Source organism: Sciurus vulgaris (genome assembly GCF_902686455.1).
Source record: "Sciurus vulgaris genome assembly, chromosome: 6".
Classification (NCBI taxonomy): Eukaryota; Metazoa; Chordata; class Mammalia; order Rodentia; family Sciuridae; genus Sciurus; species Sciurus vulgaris.
In genome coordinates this window covers 106,798,026-106,816,536 of record NC_136466.1, presented here as the reverse complement: position 1 = coordinate 106,816,536, position 18,511 = coordinate 106,798,026, and the positions used below count along the sequence as shown (strand labels likewise).

Genomic DNA, 18,511 nt, shown 5'->3' with positions numbered 1-18,511 from the left:
CATTTCATGTTGCTCCAGGACTCAGGATTCAAAAGAGGAGATATTGAGAGACTTGGGACCAACTCAAAGCAGCCGGGTGAGTCTCTCCCGTTGGGGAGGCGTCCCGGATGGGACGGTAGTCCCGGAACGCAGGGAACTTTGTGAAGTAGAGCTGCCGGCGAGACGCCCCTCCCCCCCCCCCCCCCCCCCCCCGCTGGAGCAGTGAACTCGGACAACTGGGAGTGTCATAGAGGAGGCCACTCAGCACAGCGCTGGGACTCGGAGCAACCACTGGGGCTCCGGTGGCAGCCCAGGGGAGGAGCGGCGAGGAGAGCTGTGTGGACTCAGAACATCGGGCACTGCCCTGAGGAAGAGCAGGAGGAACGTGGCCGCTTGGATTTGGAGTGGCTATACCAGAGCTACAGGCGGTTGCCAGAGGAGAAACTGCGCGGCGAGCTGTTTGGACTCAGACCACTTCTGAACACCGGGGCCTGCCCAGAGGAGTAGGAGGAGGAGGAGGAGGAGGAGCGCGGCGGGGCATTTGGACTCGCAGTGATTGCATTAGAGCTCCAGGTGGCTGCTCAGAGGAGGAGGCGATTGCAGGGAATATACCCCACCTGAAGATCACCACTCCTACAGAGGCAGCTTCCTTGTGGAGCACCGCATTATCAACTTCCTCCAAGACTTCAGCCTACTGAAGGCTAAGAGGGAATATATATAGAAATCTTCAGGGACATTGTAAGTCAATAGAGGAAATCTGCAATCTCTCAGCGGTCCACTGATACCTGAACAATATGAGAAAACAAGGAAAGAAAATGCTGCAAACAAATCTAGATATTACATCAATAAAACCCAATGACAACATGGCAGAAGAAATGACAGAAAAGGAGTTCAGAATGTACATAATTAAAATGATCAGGGAAGCAAACGATGAGATGAAAGAGCAAATGCACGCACTGAATGATGAGATGAAAGAGCAAATGCAGGCATTGAATGATCGCACCAATCGACAGTTAAAAGAGCAAATACAGGAAGCAAAAGATCATCTCAATAAAGAGTTAGAGATCTTGAAAAAAAAACAAACAGAAAACCTTGACATGAAGGAAACAATAAACCAAATTAAGAACTCCATAGAAAGCATATCCAGTAGGATAGAACACCTGGAAGACAGAACCTCAGACGTTGAAGACAAAATATTTAACCTTGAAAACAAAGTTGAACAAACAGAGAAGATGGTAAGAAATCATGAACAGAATCTACAAGAACTATGGGATATCATGAAAAGGCCAAATTTAAGAATTATTGGGATTGAGGAAGGCTTAGAGAAACAAACCAAAGGAATGAACAATTTATTCAATGAAATAATATCAGAAAATTTCCCAAATCTGAAGAATGAAATGGAAAATCAAGTTCAAGAGGCTTATAGGACTCCAAATACACAAAATTACAACAGACCCACACCAAGGCACATTATAATGAAAATGCCTAACATACAAAATAAAGACAGAATTTTAGAGGCTGTGAGAGAAAAGAACCAAATTACATTCAGGGGGAAACCAATACGCATATCAGCAGATTTTTCAATCCAGACCCTAAAAGCTAGAAGGGCCTGGAACAACATTTTTCAAGCCCTGAAAGAAAATGGATGCCAACCAAGAATCTTGTACCCAGCTAAACTTACCTTCAAATTTGACGATGAAATAAAATCCTTCCATGATAAAAAAAAGCTAAAAGAATTTACAAAAAGAAAGCCAGCATTACAGAACATTCTCAGCAAAATATTCCATGAGGAAGAGATGAAAAACAAAGAAGCAAATCAGCAAAGGGAGGAATTATCCTAAAGGAATTGTCAAATAAAGGAGGAACCAAGATGTGTCAAACAAATAAATAATAAAACTTAAATAATGAACCAAATGACTGGGAAACCAAATCATATCTCTATAATAACCCTGAATGTTAATGGCCTGAATTCATCAATCAAAAGACATAGACTGGCAGACTGGATTAAAAAGAAAGATCCAACAATATGTTGCCTGCAAGAGACTCACCTCATAGAAAAAGATACCCATAGACTAAAGGTGAAAGGATGGGGAAAAACATACCATGCGCATGGACTCAGCAAAAAAGCTGAAGTATCCATCCTCATTTCAGACAATGTGGACTTCAAGCCAAAGTTAGTCAGAAGGGATAAAGAAGGTCATTTCATACTGCTTAAGGGAAGCATAAATCAGCAAGATATAACAATCATAAACATCTATGCCCCAAACAGTGGCTCATCCATGTATGTCAAACAAATCCTTCTCAATTTCAGAAACCAAATAGACCACAACACAATAATACTAGGTGATTTTAACACGCCTCTCTCACCACTGGACAGATCTTCCAGACAAAAATTGAACAAAGAAACCATAGATCTCAATAACACAATCAATAATTTAGACTTAACGGACATTTATAGAATATACCATCCAACCAAGAGCGAATACACTTTCTTCTCAGCAGCACATGGATCCTTCTCTAAAATAGACCATATATTATGCCACAAAGCTAATGTTAGCAAATACAAGAAGATAGAGACACTACCATGTATTCTATCAGATCATAATGGATTGAAGTTAGAAATAAATGAAAGAGTAAAACACAGAAACTATTCCAACATCTGGAGATTAAACAATATGCTATTATATGATGAATGCATAACAGAAGATATTAGGAAGGAAATTAAAAAATTCGTAGAGGTAAACGAGAACAAAGAAACATCATATCAAAATCTCTGGGACACTATGAAAGCAGTACTTAGAGGGAAATTTATTTCATGGAGCGCATTTAATAAAAGAAGTAAAACTCAACAAATAAACGACCTAACACTACAGCTCAAAGCCCTAGAAAAAGAAGAACAGAACAGCACCAAAAGTAGTAGAAGACAGGAAATAGTTAAACTCAGAGCTGAAATCAATGAAATTGAAACAAAAGAAACAATACAAAAAATTGACAAAATAAATAGTTGGTTCTTGGAAAAAATAAACAAAATTGATAAACCTTTAGCCACACTAACAAAGAGAAGACGAGAGAAAACCCAAAACACTAAAATTCGGAATGAACAAGGAAATATCACAACAGACAGGATTGAAATACAAAACATAATTAGAAGCTATTTTGAAAATCTATACTCCAACAAAATAGAAAATTTCGAAGACATCAACAGGTTTCTAGAGACATATGAATTGCCTAAACTGAACGAGGAGGACATACACAATTTAAATAGACCAATTTCAAGTATTGAAATAGAAGAAGTCATCAAAAGCCTACCAACAAAGAAAAGTCCGGGACCAGATGGGTTCTCAGCCGAGTTCTACAAAACCTTTAAAGAGGAGCTCATTCCAATACTTCTCAAAGTATTCCATAAAATAGAAGAGGAGGGAACCCTCCCAAACTCATTCTATGAAGCCAATATCACACTGATACCTAAACCAGACAGATATTCATCAAGGAAAGAAAATTTCAGACCAATATCCTTAATGAACATTGATGCAAAAATTCTCAACAAAATTTTAGCAAATCGCATACAAAAACATATTAAAAAGATAGTGCACCATGATCAAGTGGGTTTCATCCCAGGGATGCAAGGTTGGTTCAACATCAGGAAATCAATAAATGTAATTCACCATATCAATAGACTTAAAGTCAAGAATCACATGATTGTTTCAATAGATGAAGAAAAAGCATTTGATAAAATACAGCACCCCTTCATGCTCAAAACACTAGAAAAAATAGGGATAGTGGGAACATTCCTTAACATTGTAAAGGCCATTTATGCTAAGCCCATGGCTAATATCATTCTGAATGATGAAAAATTGAAAGCATTCTCCCTAAAAATTGAAAGAAGGCAGGGATGCCCTCTTTCACCACTTCTATTCAACATCGTTCTCGAGACTCTAGCCAGAGCAATTAGACAAACCAAAGAAATTAAAGGGATACGAATTGGAAAAGAAGATCTCAAACTATCCCTGTTCGCTGATGACATGATTATATATTTAGAGGAACCTGGAAATTCCACCAGAAAACTCTTAGAACTCATAAGTGAATTTAGTAAAGTAGCAGGTTACAAGACCAATGCTCATAAATCCAATGCATTTTTATACATAAGTGATGAATCTTCAGAAAGAGAAATTAGGAAAACTACCCCATTCACAATAGCCTCGAAAAAAATAAAATACTTGGGAATCAATCTCACAAAAGAGGTGAAAGACCTCTACAATGAGAACTATACAACACTAAAGAAAGAAATTAAAGAACACCTTAGAAGATGGAAAGATCTTCCATGTTCTTGGACAGGAAGAATTAATATTGTCAAAATGGCCATACTACCTAAAGTGCTATACAAATTCAATGCAATTCCAATTAAAATCCCAATGACGTACCTTACAGAAATAGAGCAAGCAATTATGAAATTCATCTGGAAGAATAAGAAACCAAAAAAACTAAAGCAATCCTTAACAGGAAGAGTGAAACAGGGGGTATTGCAATACCAGATCTGCAACTCTACTACAAAGCAATAGTAACAAAAACGGCATGGTATTGGTACCAAAATAGAAAGGTAGATCAATGGTACAGAATAGAGGACACGGACACAAACCCAAATAAATACAATTTTCTCATACTAGACAAAGGGGCCAAAAATATGCAATGGAGAAAAGATAGCCTCTTCAACAAATGGTGCTGGGAGAATTGGAAATCCATATGCAACAGAATGAAACTAAACCCATATCTCTCACCCTGCACAAAACTCAACTCAAAATGGATTAAGGACCTCGGAATCAGACCAGAGACCCTGCAGATTATAGAAGAAAAAGTAGGTCCAGATCTTCAACATGTCGGCTTAGGACCAGACTTCCTTAACAGAACTCCCATAGCACAAGAAATAAAAGCAAGAATTAATAACTGGGATAGATTTAAACTAAAAAGCTTTCTCTCAGCAAAGGAAACTATCAGCAATGCAAAAAAAGAGCCTACAGAGTGGGAGAATATCTTTGCCAATCATACTTCAGATAGAGCACTAATCTCCAGAATATATAAAGAACTCAAAAAACTCTACTCCAAGAATTCAAATAATCCAGTCGACAAATGGGCTAAGGAAATGAATAGACACTTCACAGAAGAAGATCTACAAGCAATCAACAAACATGGGGAAATGTTCAACATCTCTAGTAATAAGAGAAATGCAAATCAAAACCACCCTAAGATTCCATCTCACCCCAATTAGAATGGCGATTACCAAGAATACGAGTAACAAAAGGTGTTGTCGAGGATGTAGGGAGAAAGGTACACTCATACATTGCTGGTGGGGCTGCAAATTAGTGCAGCCACTATGGAAAGCAGTGTGGAGATTCCTTAGAAAACTTGGAATGGACCCTCCATTTGACCCAGCTATCCCACTCCTTGGCCTATACCCAAAGGACTTAAAATCAGCATACTACAGAGATACAGCCACATCAATGTTCATAGCTGCTCAATTCACAATAGCCAGACTGTGGAACCAACCTGGATGCCCTTCAATTGATGAGTAGATAAAGAAACTGTGGTATATATATACAATGGAATATTACTCAGCCATAAAGAATGATAAAATTATGGCATTTGCAGGCAAATGGATGAAATTGGAGAATATCATGCTAAGTGAGATAAGCCAATCTCAAAAAGCCAAAGGACGAATGATATCGCTAATAAGTGGATGATGACACATAATGGGGGGAGGGAAGGGTTAGTGTTAGGGTTAGAGTTAGGGTTAGGGAGGGGGGCAAGTATGGAGGAAGGAAGCACTGTATAGAGGGAAAAGAGGGGTGGGAGGGGTGGGGGGAAGGGAAAAAATAACAATGAATCAAACAACATTACTCTATGTAAATTTATGATTACACAAATGGTATGCCTTTACGCCATATACAGAGAAACAACATGTATCCCTTTTGTTTACAATAAAATAAAAAAAAGAAAATATAAGAAGCCAAAAATGCATTTAATACACCTAGCCTACTTAACATCGTAGTTTAACTTTGCCTACCTTAAATGTGCTCAGATCACTTACCTTTGGTAAGATGAACTTATCTAACACAAAGTCTACTTTATAATTCTTATCATTAAGGTTCATGTAATTTATCAAATACTGTATTGAAAGTGGAAAACAGAATGGTTGTATGGGCACCATTGTAAAAAAAAAAAAAAGAAAGAAAAAAAAAAAAAAAACATTTGGAGGAATAAGAGATCCAGAATAGCCAAAGCAGTCCAGAGCAAGAAGGATGCAGGAAGCATCACAATACCAGATCTCAAATTATGCTACAAAGCTATAGTAATTTAAAAAGCAGGATGGTACTGACATCAAAACAGACATGAAGACCAATGGAATTGAATAGAAGACACAGAGAAAAACCCAGATACTAACAGTCATCTGATACTTGACAGAGATGCCAAAAGTATTATGTTGGAGAAAATACAGCCTTTTTAACAAATGGTGCCAGGAAAACTGGATATCCATACAGAAGAATGACACCAGGTTCCTATCTCTCATCCTGCACAAAAGTCCTGATCAAAATGGATCAAAGACTTGGGAATCACACCAGAAATCTTTGCAACTCTTGAAGAAAACCTTGGGTCAACATTCTATCATATAGGTGCAAGTATCAACATCCTTAACAATGAACCTTAAAGCTCAAGAAATGAAACCAAAAATTAATAAGTGGGATGACATCATATTAAAAAATTTTCTGGGGTTAGGGGTGTGACTCAGTGATATAGCACTCACTTTGCATGTGTGCGGCACTAGGGTCAATCCGCTGCACCACATAAAAAAAATAAATAAATGAAGAATCACATTGTATCCAACTACAACTAAAAACATTAAAAAATAAAAAAACTTTTTCTGAACAGCAAAGGGAATGATTAAGAGCATAAAGAAAGCCTATGTAAGGGGAAAAAATCTTTGCCACTTGCTCCTCTAACAGGGGATTAATATCTAGAATACATAAAGAACTCAAATGAAACACCAAAAGTGAATAACCCAATCAATAAATGTGCAAAAAAAACCTAAACAGACACTTCTCAAAAGAAGACACACAAATAGCTAACAAATATATGAAAAAAAAATGTTCAACATTTCTAGCCATCAGGGCATACAAATCAAAACTACACTAAGATTTTGTCTATAAGAATTAACCCAACTACTACATATAACTATGAAGCTCTAATAAAATAAATAAATAGATAAAATGAAAAAAAGATTTCATCTTGCTTTAGTCAGAATGGCAATTATCAAGAACATAGATATTAATAAGTGTTGGTGAGGATATGGAGGGAAAGGTATATTCATACATTGATGGTGAAACTGCAAATTAGTACAACTACTCTGGAAAGCAATATGGACATTCTTCAAAAAACTAGAAATGGACCACTATATGACCCAACTATCCCACTCCTTAGTATTTATCCAAAAGAATTAAAATCAGCATACTATCATGACACAGCCATTTCAATATTTATAGCAGCACAATTCACTTAGCCAAATGTTGAAATCAGTCCAGATGCCCATCAATAGATGAGCAGATCAAGAAAATGTGATCTATATACACAATGAAGTTTTACTGAATCATATAGAATGAAAATATGGCATTTGCTAGTAAATGGAGAACATCATGCTAAGTGAAATAAATCAGACTCAGAAAATGGAGAGTTGAATGTTTTCTCTTATAGGTAGAAACTAGAACAAAACGAGGGGAAGAAGGTAGGCAGGGAGTGGGGTCAGATATCATAAAGATATAAGAATGATCAGTGGAGTAGGTGGAGATCAAGAGGGAGTGAAAGGGAAGGAAATGTGAGATGAATTTAACAAAATCACCATGCAAAGTGCACATGTAAATATGCCACAGGGAAGTTCACCTTCATGTATGTGTAGAAAGTACCAATCAAAAATAAATAAATAAATGAGTGAAAGGAAGATCAGTTGAATAGAGGAAGGAGAATGGGGGACAGAGGAGGAGAGGTAAAGCAGAAGGAATGGGGACTAAAATCAAATTCCATGCATGTATGATTTTGTCAAAAGGAACCTAACTAGGCAGATTCAGTGCCATGCCCTGACATGGACACACCACACTGCAGCTCCCCATTTACCAACACATTGGGACACCTCTGCCACCATCTTGGATTATCCCTGCTACTGCCATCTTTAGTTGGGGCAGCTTCCATCTTGGGACACCTGCCAAAGACTAGAAGCTTATTTTCAAGGTACCTACAAGTTAGCTGCTGCTACCACCACCAACTTGAGTCATGACCACTTATATCCAGGGATAACAGCTAAGTCCTGAAAGATCATCACCAAGGGCCCTGTAGGCTTGGTTGCATCTGAGCTATCCCTGCTAGGTGTGATAATAGTCACCATCTTGCTGAAGAGGTAGGAGAGAGACTCGCAAGGGGCTGGTAGGTGGGAAAAGGGTGTGAGGGCATCTTGATCCTGGCTTATCCAGCCAACCAGCCCGGAACCCACCCAGATCCCAGAGATGACTTGGGCAACATTCCCTGGGACCCAACATCAGCCTGGTCCACAACTCCATCGATCACCTGATCCCACCAGTTTGGCAATCAACAGGACCCTCTGGTTCCTCTATCCCTAGTCTCTCAACCATCCGCTAGCCATCAACCTGGCCCAGTGCCTGCAGCTATGTGGCTGTCCCAAGTTTTTAACACCTGGTCCTGATTTGCCCAATACAGAACAGCTTTCTGAGAGAGGTGCACAGGTCCAGGCACTCAGCCCTCAGGACCTCCGGGGAGAGAGGTTCCTGATTGGGAAGTTGAAAGGGCAGGGACAGGAGGAATACAATTTAGAGACTAAATTATAGACAGTGATTGCGGGGTCCAAATGTGAGGGAAGGGCTAAGACCAGGCTCCTGCATCAATTAGTGGACCCCAAAGAAGAGTCCTGGGGTGCAGTCTTCCAGAGGGACTGGCAATTGCTATACCCTGCCTCCAGAAGTCCCGCCTCCAAGTCTAATCTGCCCACCTTAGTAACCATCATCATCCTGAGGGTGGAGTTACCCGCAAACTCCAGACAACCCCACCTATAAGAAGAAAAGGGAAGCAGAGAACATATTTAACTCCAACAGAAAAAATTGTTCCATTTTCCTTCGAGACTCTTTTTCCCAATTTTTTTTTTTTTTTTTTTGGTTTTTGCTTTTTTCATTTCCCACTCTCACATCCCCATCATCTTTGAAATCAAGTACCTTTCAGGCATCAGGCTACTGAAGACTAGGATCTTTGAATAGTATATTACAGTTTTGTTATAGTTTTTGGGGGGGCTCACTCTATTTTCCTCTTATTTATCTGTCTCCTCAGAGTCTTTCTCCCTTTTCTCCTGCTAACAACCAACTTCTTTAGATTCCTCTTTCACTCTTTCTATGAGCTAGTACCTCTATATCCTCACTTCTTACCTCACTAACATCACATCCTGCACCCCTCCCCCGTCCTCTCTTTGTTCACCATTAGAAATTGTAGACCTTATTGCAAATCTATTATTTATTCTGTAGCTAATGATCAAACACATCTCTGTTGATTATGACATTATTATTAACATCTTAATAGGGGCTATTTGGTTTAAGGCAGCATAGTGATTGCATTGGGTGTTGGTAATATTGATCTTCCCCTTAAAGGTGAGGTATTGGAAACCTTCAGGGACACTATAAATCTATAGGGTGGGAAACTGTAATACCTAAGATCCACACTGCTAGAGGGGAAGATACGTGAACAACATGAAAAAAAAACCCTTGGGAACAAAGTGTCCCAAACAAACCAAGATGCTGTAATAATAGAATCCATTGACAGAATGGTAGAAGAAATGTTAAAAAAGGAGTTCAGAATGTACATAATTAAAATAATCCATGCAGTAAAGGATGGATTAAGAGAGCAAATGCAGGCAATGAATGATCACTACAATAAACAGTTACAAGAGCAAACTCAGGAAGCAAAAGATTATTTCAATAGAGAGGTAGAGATTCTGAAAAAAACAAACAGAAATCCTTGAAATGAAGGAAACAATAAACCAAATTAAAAACTCAATAGAAAACATCACCAAAAGACTAGATCACTTGGAAGACAGAACCTCAGATGATGAAGAAAAATATTTAATCTTGAAGATAAAGTTGATCACACAGAGAAGATGGTAAGAAATCATGAACAGAACCTCCAAAGAATTATGGAATAACATGAAAAGACCAAATTTAAGAATTATTGGGATTGAGGAAGGCACAGAGGTACAAACCAAAGGAATGAACAATCTATTTAATGAAATAATATCAGAAAATTTCCAAAACCTGAAGAATGAAAAAGAAAATCAAATACAAGAGGCTTACAGGAAACCAAATGTACAAAATTACAATAGAGCCACACCAAGACATGTTATAATGAAAATGCCCAGAACAAAATAAAGATAGAATTTTAAAGGCCATAGAGAAAAGTATCAGATTATATAGAGTGGGGGAAAACAATATGGATATCAGCAGATTTTTGAACCCAGACCTCTAGGAGGTCCTGGAACAATATATACCACGCTCTGAAAGAAAATAGATGCCAACTGAGAATTACATATCCAGCAAAATTAAACTTCAGATGTGATGATGAAATAAAATCCTTACATGATAAACAAAAGTTAAAAGAATTTATAAATAGAAAGCCTACACTGCAGAACATTCTCAGCAAAATATTCTATGAGGAAGAAGTGAAAAACAACAATGAAAGTCAGCAAAGGTAGGAACTGCACTAAAGGAAAAGTCAATCAAAGGAGAAACCAAACAAGTTAAAAACCAAAAATAAGTCAAAATGACTGGGAATACAAATCATATCTCAATAATAACCCTGAATGCTAATGGTCTAAACTCATCAATCAAAAGACACAGACTTGGCTGAGGATGTAGCTCAGTTGGTAGAGTATTTGCCTTGCATGTACAATCCCCAGCACTAAAAAAAAAAAAAAGGACATGAACTGGCATATTCTGGCATATTGGATTGAAAAAAAAAAAAAACAGGACCCAATAATATGCTGCCTATAAGAGACTCATCTCATAGGAAAAGTCCACAGACTGAAAGTGAAAGGTTGGGAAAACATATCACACACATGGACTCAGAAAAAAAGCAGGAGTTTCTATCCTCATAGCAGATAAAGTGGACTTCAAGCCAAAGTTAATCAGAAGGGATAAAGAAGGACATTTCATACTGCTTAAGGGACTCATAAATCAACAAGACATAACAATCGTAAATATCTATACCCCAAACAATGAAGTGTCTATGAACATGAAACAAACCCTTCTCAATTTCAGGAAACAAATAGACCACAACACAATAATACTGGGGGACTTTAACACACCTCTCTCACCACTGAATAGACCTTCCAAACAAAAACTGAACAAAGAAACCATGGAACTCAATAACACAATCAATAATTTAGACTTAATGGACATATATAGAATATTCCATCCATCAACGAGTGAATACATTTTTTCTCAGCAGCACATAAACCCTTCTCTAAAATAGACCATATGTTATGCCGCAAAGCTATTCTCAGCAAATACCAAAAAATAAAGATACCACCCTGCATTCTATCAGATCATAATGGAATAAAATTAGAAATCAATGATAAAATTAAAAAATAGAAGCTACTCCAACACCAGGAGACTAAATAATACACTATTAAAGGATGCATTGATAGCAGTAGACATCACAGAGGAGATAAAAATGTTCTCAGATTACATTTACCATTCATCTCCCCTTGCTTTCTAAATTTTCTCATTCTATCCTTAGCAAACCACTTATCCCCTAATCTTAGGGAATGCATTACAATTTTCTGTTTCCAAGTTTATGGGTATGCTGTTTTCCCTGCCTCCCTCTCCCTATGTCTTCATGTTCAAATCCTGTCTATTCAATACTCACTTCAGATGTTACTTCTTCCCCGTGAAATCTTCCCTGAGGTTGCCAGATAGAAATAACCACTCCCATCTCTGAATTCTCACCACATATTTCCCATTCTTTGTCCATAACATTTACTATATTCTGCTTAGGTAGAAGTAACTTATTCTCATTTCTCTTTTCAAATTATAATCTCCTCAAAGGAAGCACCTGTTTCTGAGTGAGTTTTATATCATCTAGAGAGTGCCACATCAAATATGCCTACACATGAACAAATCATACATGGAAAGATGCAGGGCTAGATGAAAACGACACTGTAGACTTAAAAATAGAGGGATAACGTATTTGGAAAGACATTCAATCGTTAGGAGAGTATCAGTAATTGTTGACCATAAAACTTCACGATCAATCCCCAAGTACTCAGAAATATTAAAATATTTATCAACACTAGGTGATAAATAAACTACCACATTAAATTTGAAAAAAAAATTCTTATAGGTAAATGAGAATGTCAATATATCAAAATCTCTGGGACACTATAAAAGCAGTACAAAGAAGAAAGTTCATTGCATTGAGCTCATTCAGTAAAAGAACAAAAAGTCAACAAACAAATGACCTAACATTACATCTCAAAGCCCTAGAAAAAGAACAAATCAACACCAAAAGCAGCTGAAGACAGGAAATAATTAAAATCAGAGCTGAAATCAATTAAATTGAAACAAAAGAAACAATTCAAAAAATTGACAAAACAAAAAGTTGATTGTTTGAAAAAATAAACAAAATTGATAGACCCTTAACCACACTAATGAAGAGGAGAGAGAAAACTCAAATTACAAAAATTTGTGATGAAAAAGGAAATATCACAATGGTCTCTACTGAAATACAAAACATAATTAGAAGCTATTTAGAAAATCTGTACTCCAACACAATAGAAAATCTTGAAGACATCAACAAATTTCTAGAGACATGTGATCTACCCAAACTGAATCAGGAGGGCACACAATTTAAACAGATCAATTTCAAGCAATGAAATAGAAGATACCATCAAGAAATAGAAGATACCAACCAAGAAAAGTCCAGGACCAGATGGATTCTCAGTCAAGTTCCACAAGACCTTCAAAGAAGAACTAATACCAATACTCCTCAAAGTATTCCATGACTTAGAAAAGGAGGGAACCCTTCCAAACTCATTCTATGAGGCTAGTATCCACTCCAATACCAAAGCCAGACAAAGACACATCAAGGAAAGAAAACTTCAGACCAGTATCCCTGATGAACATAGATGCAAAAATTCTTAACAAAATTCTTGCAAATCTCATACAAAAACATATTAAAAAGATAGTGCACCATGATCAAGTGGGGTTCATCCCAGAGATGCAAGGTTGGTTCAACATCCGAAAATCAATAAATGTAATTCATCACATCAATAGACTTAAAGTTAAGAATCATATGATCATTTCAATAAATGCAGAAAAAAATTTGATAAAATACAGCACCCCTTCATATTCAAAACACTAGGAAAAACAGGGATAGTAGGAACATACCTCAACATTGAAAAGGCTATCTATGCTAACCCCAAGGCCAACATCATTCTAAATGGAGAAAAATTGAAAGCATTCCCCTTAAAAACTGAAACAAGACAGAGATGCCCTCTTTCATCACTTCTATCCAACATTGTCCTTGAAACTCTAGCCAGAGCAATTAGACAGACCAAAGAAATTAAAGGGATATGAATAGGAAAAGAAGAACTCAAAGTATCATTATTTGTTGATGACATGATTCTATCTTTAGAGAATCCAAAAAATTCCACCAGAAAATTTCTATAACTCATAAATGAATTCAGCAAAGTAGCAGGATATAAAATCAACACTCATAAATCTAATGCATTTCTGTTCATAAGTGATGAATCCTCTGAAAGACAAATTAGGAAAACTACCCCATTTGCAATAGCCTCAAAAAAAAAAAAAAAAAAAAGCAAAGAAAAACTTGGGAATCAATCTAACAAAAGAGGTGAAAGACCTCTACAATGAAAACTACAGAACACTAAAGAAAGAAATTAAAGAAAACCTTAGAAGATGGAAAGATCTCTCATGCTCTTGGACAGGCAGAATTAATATTGTCAAAATGGCCATACTACCAAAAGTGCTATACAAATTCAATGCAGTTCCTATTAAAATACCAATGACATTCTTCCTGGAACTAGTAAAAGCAATCATGGAATTCATTTGGAAAAATAAGAGATCCAGAATAGCCAAAGCAATCCTCAGCAGGAAGAGTGAAGCAGGAGGTATCACACTACCAGACCTTAAACTATACTACAGAACTATAGTAACAAAAACAGCATGGTATTGGCACCAAAATGGGTAGACCAATGGTACAGAATAGAAGACAGAGAGACAAACCCACAAAAATACAGTTCTCTCATACTAGACAAAGGTGCCAAAAACATACAATGGTGCCAAAAGCATACAATGGAGAAAAGATAGCCTGTTCAACAAATAGTGCTGGGAAAACTGGAAATCCATATGCAGTAAAATGAAATTAAACACCTCTCACCTTGCACAAAATTCAACTCAAAATGGATCAAGGACCTAGGAATTAGATCAGAGACCCTGCACCAAATAGAAGAAAACTTGGCCCAAATCTTCATCATGTCAGCTTAGGACCAGACTTCCTTAATAGGACTCCCAAAGCACAAGAAATGAAAGCAAGAATCAACAAATGGGATGGATTCAAACTAAAAAGCTTTTTCTCAACAAAGGAAACAATCAATAACATGAAAAGAGAACCTACAGAGTGGGAGTAATCTTTACTACATGCACTTCAGATAGAGCACTAATCTCCAGAATTTATAAAGAACTCAAAAAACTTAACACCAAAAATACAAATAACCCAATCCATAAATGGGCTAAGAAACTGAGCACACACTTCACAGAAGAAGATATACAGTTGATGAACAAATATATGAAAAAGTGTTCAATAGCTCTAGTAATTAGAGAAATGCAAATCAAAACCACGCTAAGATTTCATCTCACTCCTATTAGAATGGCTATTATCAAGAATACAAGCAACAATAAGTGTTGGAGAGGATGTGGGAAAAAGGTACACTCATATATTGCTGGTGGGACTGCAAATTGGTGCAGCCACTCTGGAAAGCAGTATGGAGAGTCCTTAGAAAACTGGGAATGGAACCACCATTTAATCTAGCTATCCCACTCCTCACTTTATACCCAAAGAACTTAAAATCAGCATACTATAGTGATGCAGCCACATCATGTTTATAGCAGTTGAATTCGAAATAGCTAGATTGTGGAACCAAACTAGATGCCCTTCAACAGATGGATGGATAAAGAAACTGTGGTATATAACACAATGGAACATTACTCAGCCATAAAGAAGAATAAAATCACGGCCTTTGCAGGTAAATGGACAGAGTTGGAAAATATCATGCTAAGTGAAATAAGCCAATCCCAAAAAATCAAAGGCCAAATGTTTACTCTGATAAGTGGATGTATAACGGGGGGAGGGGAGAAAGGAAGAATGGAGGAACTTTGGATTGTGTAGAGGGAAATGAGGGGAGGGGGGCGGGGTAAGAAAGATGGTGGAATGAGTCAGACATCATTACCCCATGTATGTGTATGATTACACGAATGATGTGACTCTATATGGTGCACAACCAGAAAAACGAAAAGTTGTACTCCATTTGTGTAAAATGAATCAAAATGCATTGTGCTGTCATGTATAACTAAATAGAACAAATAATAAAAATAGGAATCAACTACTATGTATAACTATAAGGCTTTAATGAAAAAAATGCATTTAATACCCCTATCCCACTGAACATCATAGCTTAACTTTGTCTAACTTAAATGTGCCCAGACTACTTACACTAGCCTTTGGTGGGAAGAAATCACCTAACACAAAGTCTATTTTATAATTGCTATCATTTAAGCTTATGTAATTTGCTAAATACTGTACTGAAAGTGAAAAACAGAATGATTGTGTGTGTACATTTTGTACCACTCTGAGGTTGAAAAATCACAAATCAAACCCTTGTACATTGGTGACTATCTATATAAAAATGTTATTAAAACAACTCTCCCTTTTCCATAAAAAGGGAAATTACAAATCTACGTAAAGACAGATTTTCTACATCAACTTTTGTCAGAGCAATATATTGCAACAGACTGAATTGTAGAAAACAACATAACAATCTATCTTCTATGAACAGAGAATATGTACAAAAAGTACAAAATGATACTACTCTCCTCAATCATTTTGTTTTGGGACGTTCAGGGTTTTTTTTTTTTTTTTTTCATAAGTCATTATGGTAACATGTAATGGGTTTATTACTGGGGTTTTTTTGCTGTTCCTATTGTTTTGTTTTGTTTTGGTAATGGGGCTTGAACCCAGGGCTGCTCCATCAATGAGCCTCATCCTCAGCCTTTTTTTATATTTTATTTTGAGACAGGGTCTTGATGAGTTGTTTAGGGATTTGCTAAGTTGCCGAGGCTGGTTTTAAACTCACCATCCTCCTGCCTCAGCCTCCCAAGCCTCTAGGATTACATGCCTGGCTATTGCCGTTTTTAACTGAATAATCTTTATAATTTGTTTTCATTTCTGATATAGCAAATTTCAAGTGGTATGACCCGCCTAAGTGTACATTCTTTGGGTCCTCAATATTTAAGCAAGTGCAAAGATCCTAAGACCAAAAAGATTGAGAACGTATGCTCTAATATCTGGTGATCATTGCTATGAAGAAAGATAAAATAGGAGTGAAGCGACAGTGACAGAGGTGACACTTAAGACAGGGTAGCAAAAGAACGTTTCTCTAAGGAGAAGACCCTTGAGCAGTCAGTTGAGCAAAGAAGGAAGTGAGTCTTGAAAAATCTGGGGCAAGATCAGTGCAGGCCTAAGGAAAAGGCAGTGCAAAGACTCTATGAGCTGAATTTGCTTGGTAAGTTTGAAGGCCACAGAAGCCAGGGTGGACCTGTCACAGCTCTGTGCTGATGGATGCCACGCACTCCTGTTAACAAGTGCCCCCAAGGCCTTCCTTGGCTGACAGCTCTTCCCTCCCCTAAAGCTTGACACCTGTCCCCCTCTTTGTCCTAGCCTAGCCAGGGAGGAGCTCTTCTTTTTATGACATGACTGCACCAGATGTCAGCCTCCCCTGGCACTGGGAGACTCTGATTTCCCTTGAATACATGGAGGTCTAGGAACACTGAGGGTGGAGAGCACCTGTTCTCAACCCAGGCACGGCACTCTGGTATGTAGCAGGCAATCTGTTACCAGTAAATAGTGAAAATGTGTTTGCTAGTGATTTACTTGCTTTATAATTTAAAGCAGAATAGGATAAACCTCAGGGAATGAAATCCCATCCTGGCTCTATCACTAGCTAAGCTTAGGCAGAAACGTCAATGATTTACTAACTTCAGTAACTTAGTAAGTTAGGCTCAAATTCCTCAACTGTGAAAGAAAGAAATAATATTATCCACCTTCCAGGGTTGTTGGGAGAATTAACCAAGGTAACATAAAATGCCAAGTATAAACTAAACACTCAATGACTGTCACTGCACCAACCATGAGCAGTGTTATTGAAGACACCTCCCTCTGTCAATACTCTTTCTGGAGGAGGATGGTAGCCTTACAAAGATGTGCACGTAGACCCGGACCCACCCCCTGGAGTGTGTCATGGTGCATGTGATCATATAAAAGGTACAGTTAACCTACAGTCCCGTTGGTACTAACTAAATACTTATCTATCACTAATTTTCTCAAATTCAAATACCAATTACTCAAAACAGTTTCACAGACTTTGGTTTTGTTGTAAGTATTTGGCAATAAACAGATACAAAGTGTAGGCCCCCTCAAAATTTTTTTTGAAATTTATAATCTTTTCTTTCTTATTAGGTTACAATTGAATAGCCTTCTTACAAACTTTGATATGGTTCTATTTTCAGAGCCAACACTTGGAAAAATATCTACTAAGAATGGATTTCATGGTATCTTTCCACATCTTCCTAAAAGAACCACACACTTTAATTTCACATTTAGCTTATTTTAAGGGTGGTAGATAAATTCATTTTCTTGATTGTGGTGATGGTTTCTCACACACACACACACACACACACACACACACAAATGTATATATATATGTATATTCATGTCAAAACTTATCAAGTTGTACACCCTTAAGTACATGCAGTTTATTGTATATCAATCATACCTCGAATGAGATGCTTAAAAATAGAAGTAAGTTTAAGTTTTCTATTGAGGTTTTTGTGTCTCTCTTAGCAATAACTGTCACCTGCACTGGGATGTGTATCAGATGCCTTCCATTTGCCCACCAGGTCACTCTGACAGCCCTGCCCTCAGCCCTTGGCCTTCTGGCTTCTCACTGAGTTCAGCCAGTGGAGAGAACTGACTAGAGCAGAGAGGGAAGAAAGAGACTTATTGCCTCAGGGCTGTTGGGTTGTTTCAAACTGGCCACCTATGTCCCTCTGCTGAAGGTCAGTCTGAGGTGCCCTCTCTATGTGCCTCTCTGTTCTAGGTTCTGGGAATGGCCCCTTGCTTCCTCCTTTTGGGTCTAGGGATA

General features: G+C 37.6%; 1 protein-coding gene across 1 annotated transcript in view; it reads right to left on the bottom strand.

Moving 5' to 3' along the window:
* Nucleotides 1-18,511, bottom strand: part of ARSB (arylsulfatase B) — a 215,212-nt gene that overhangs the window by 178,167 nt on the left and 18,534 nt on the right. The window lies entirely within an intron of this gene.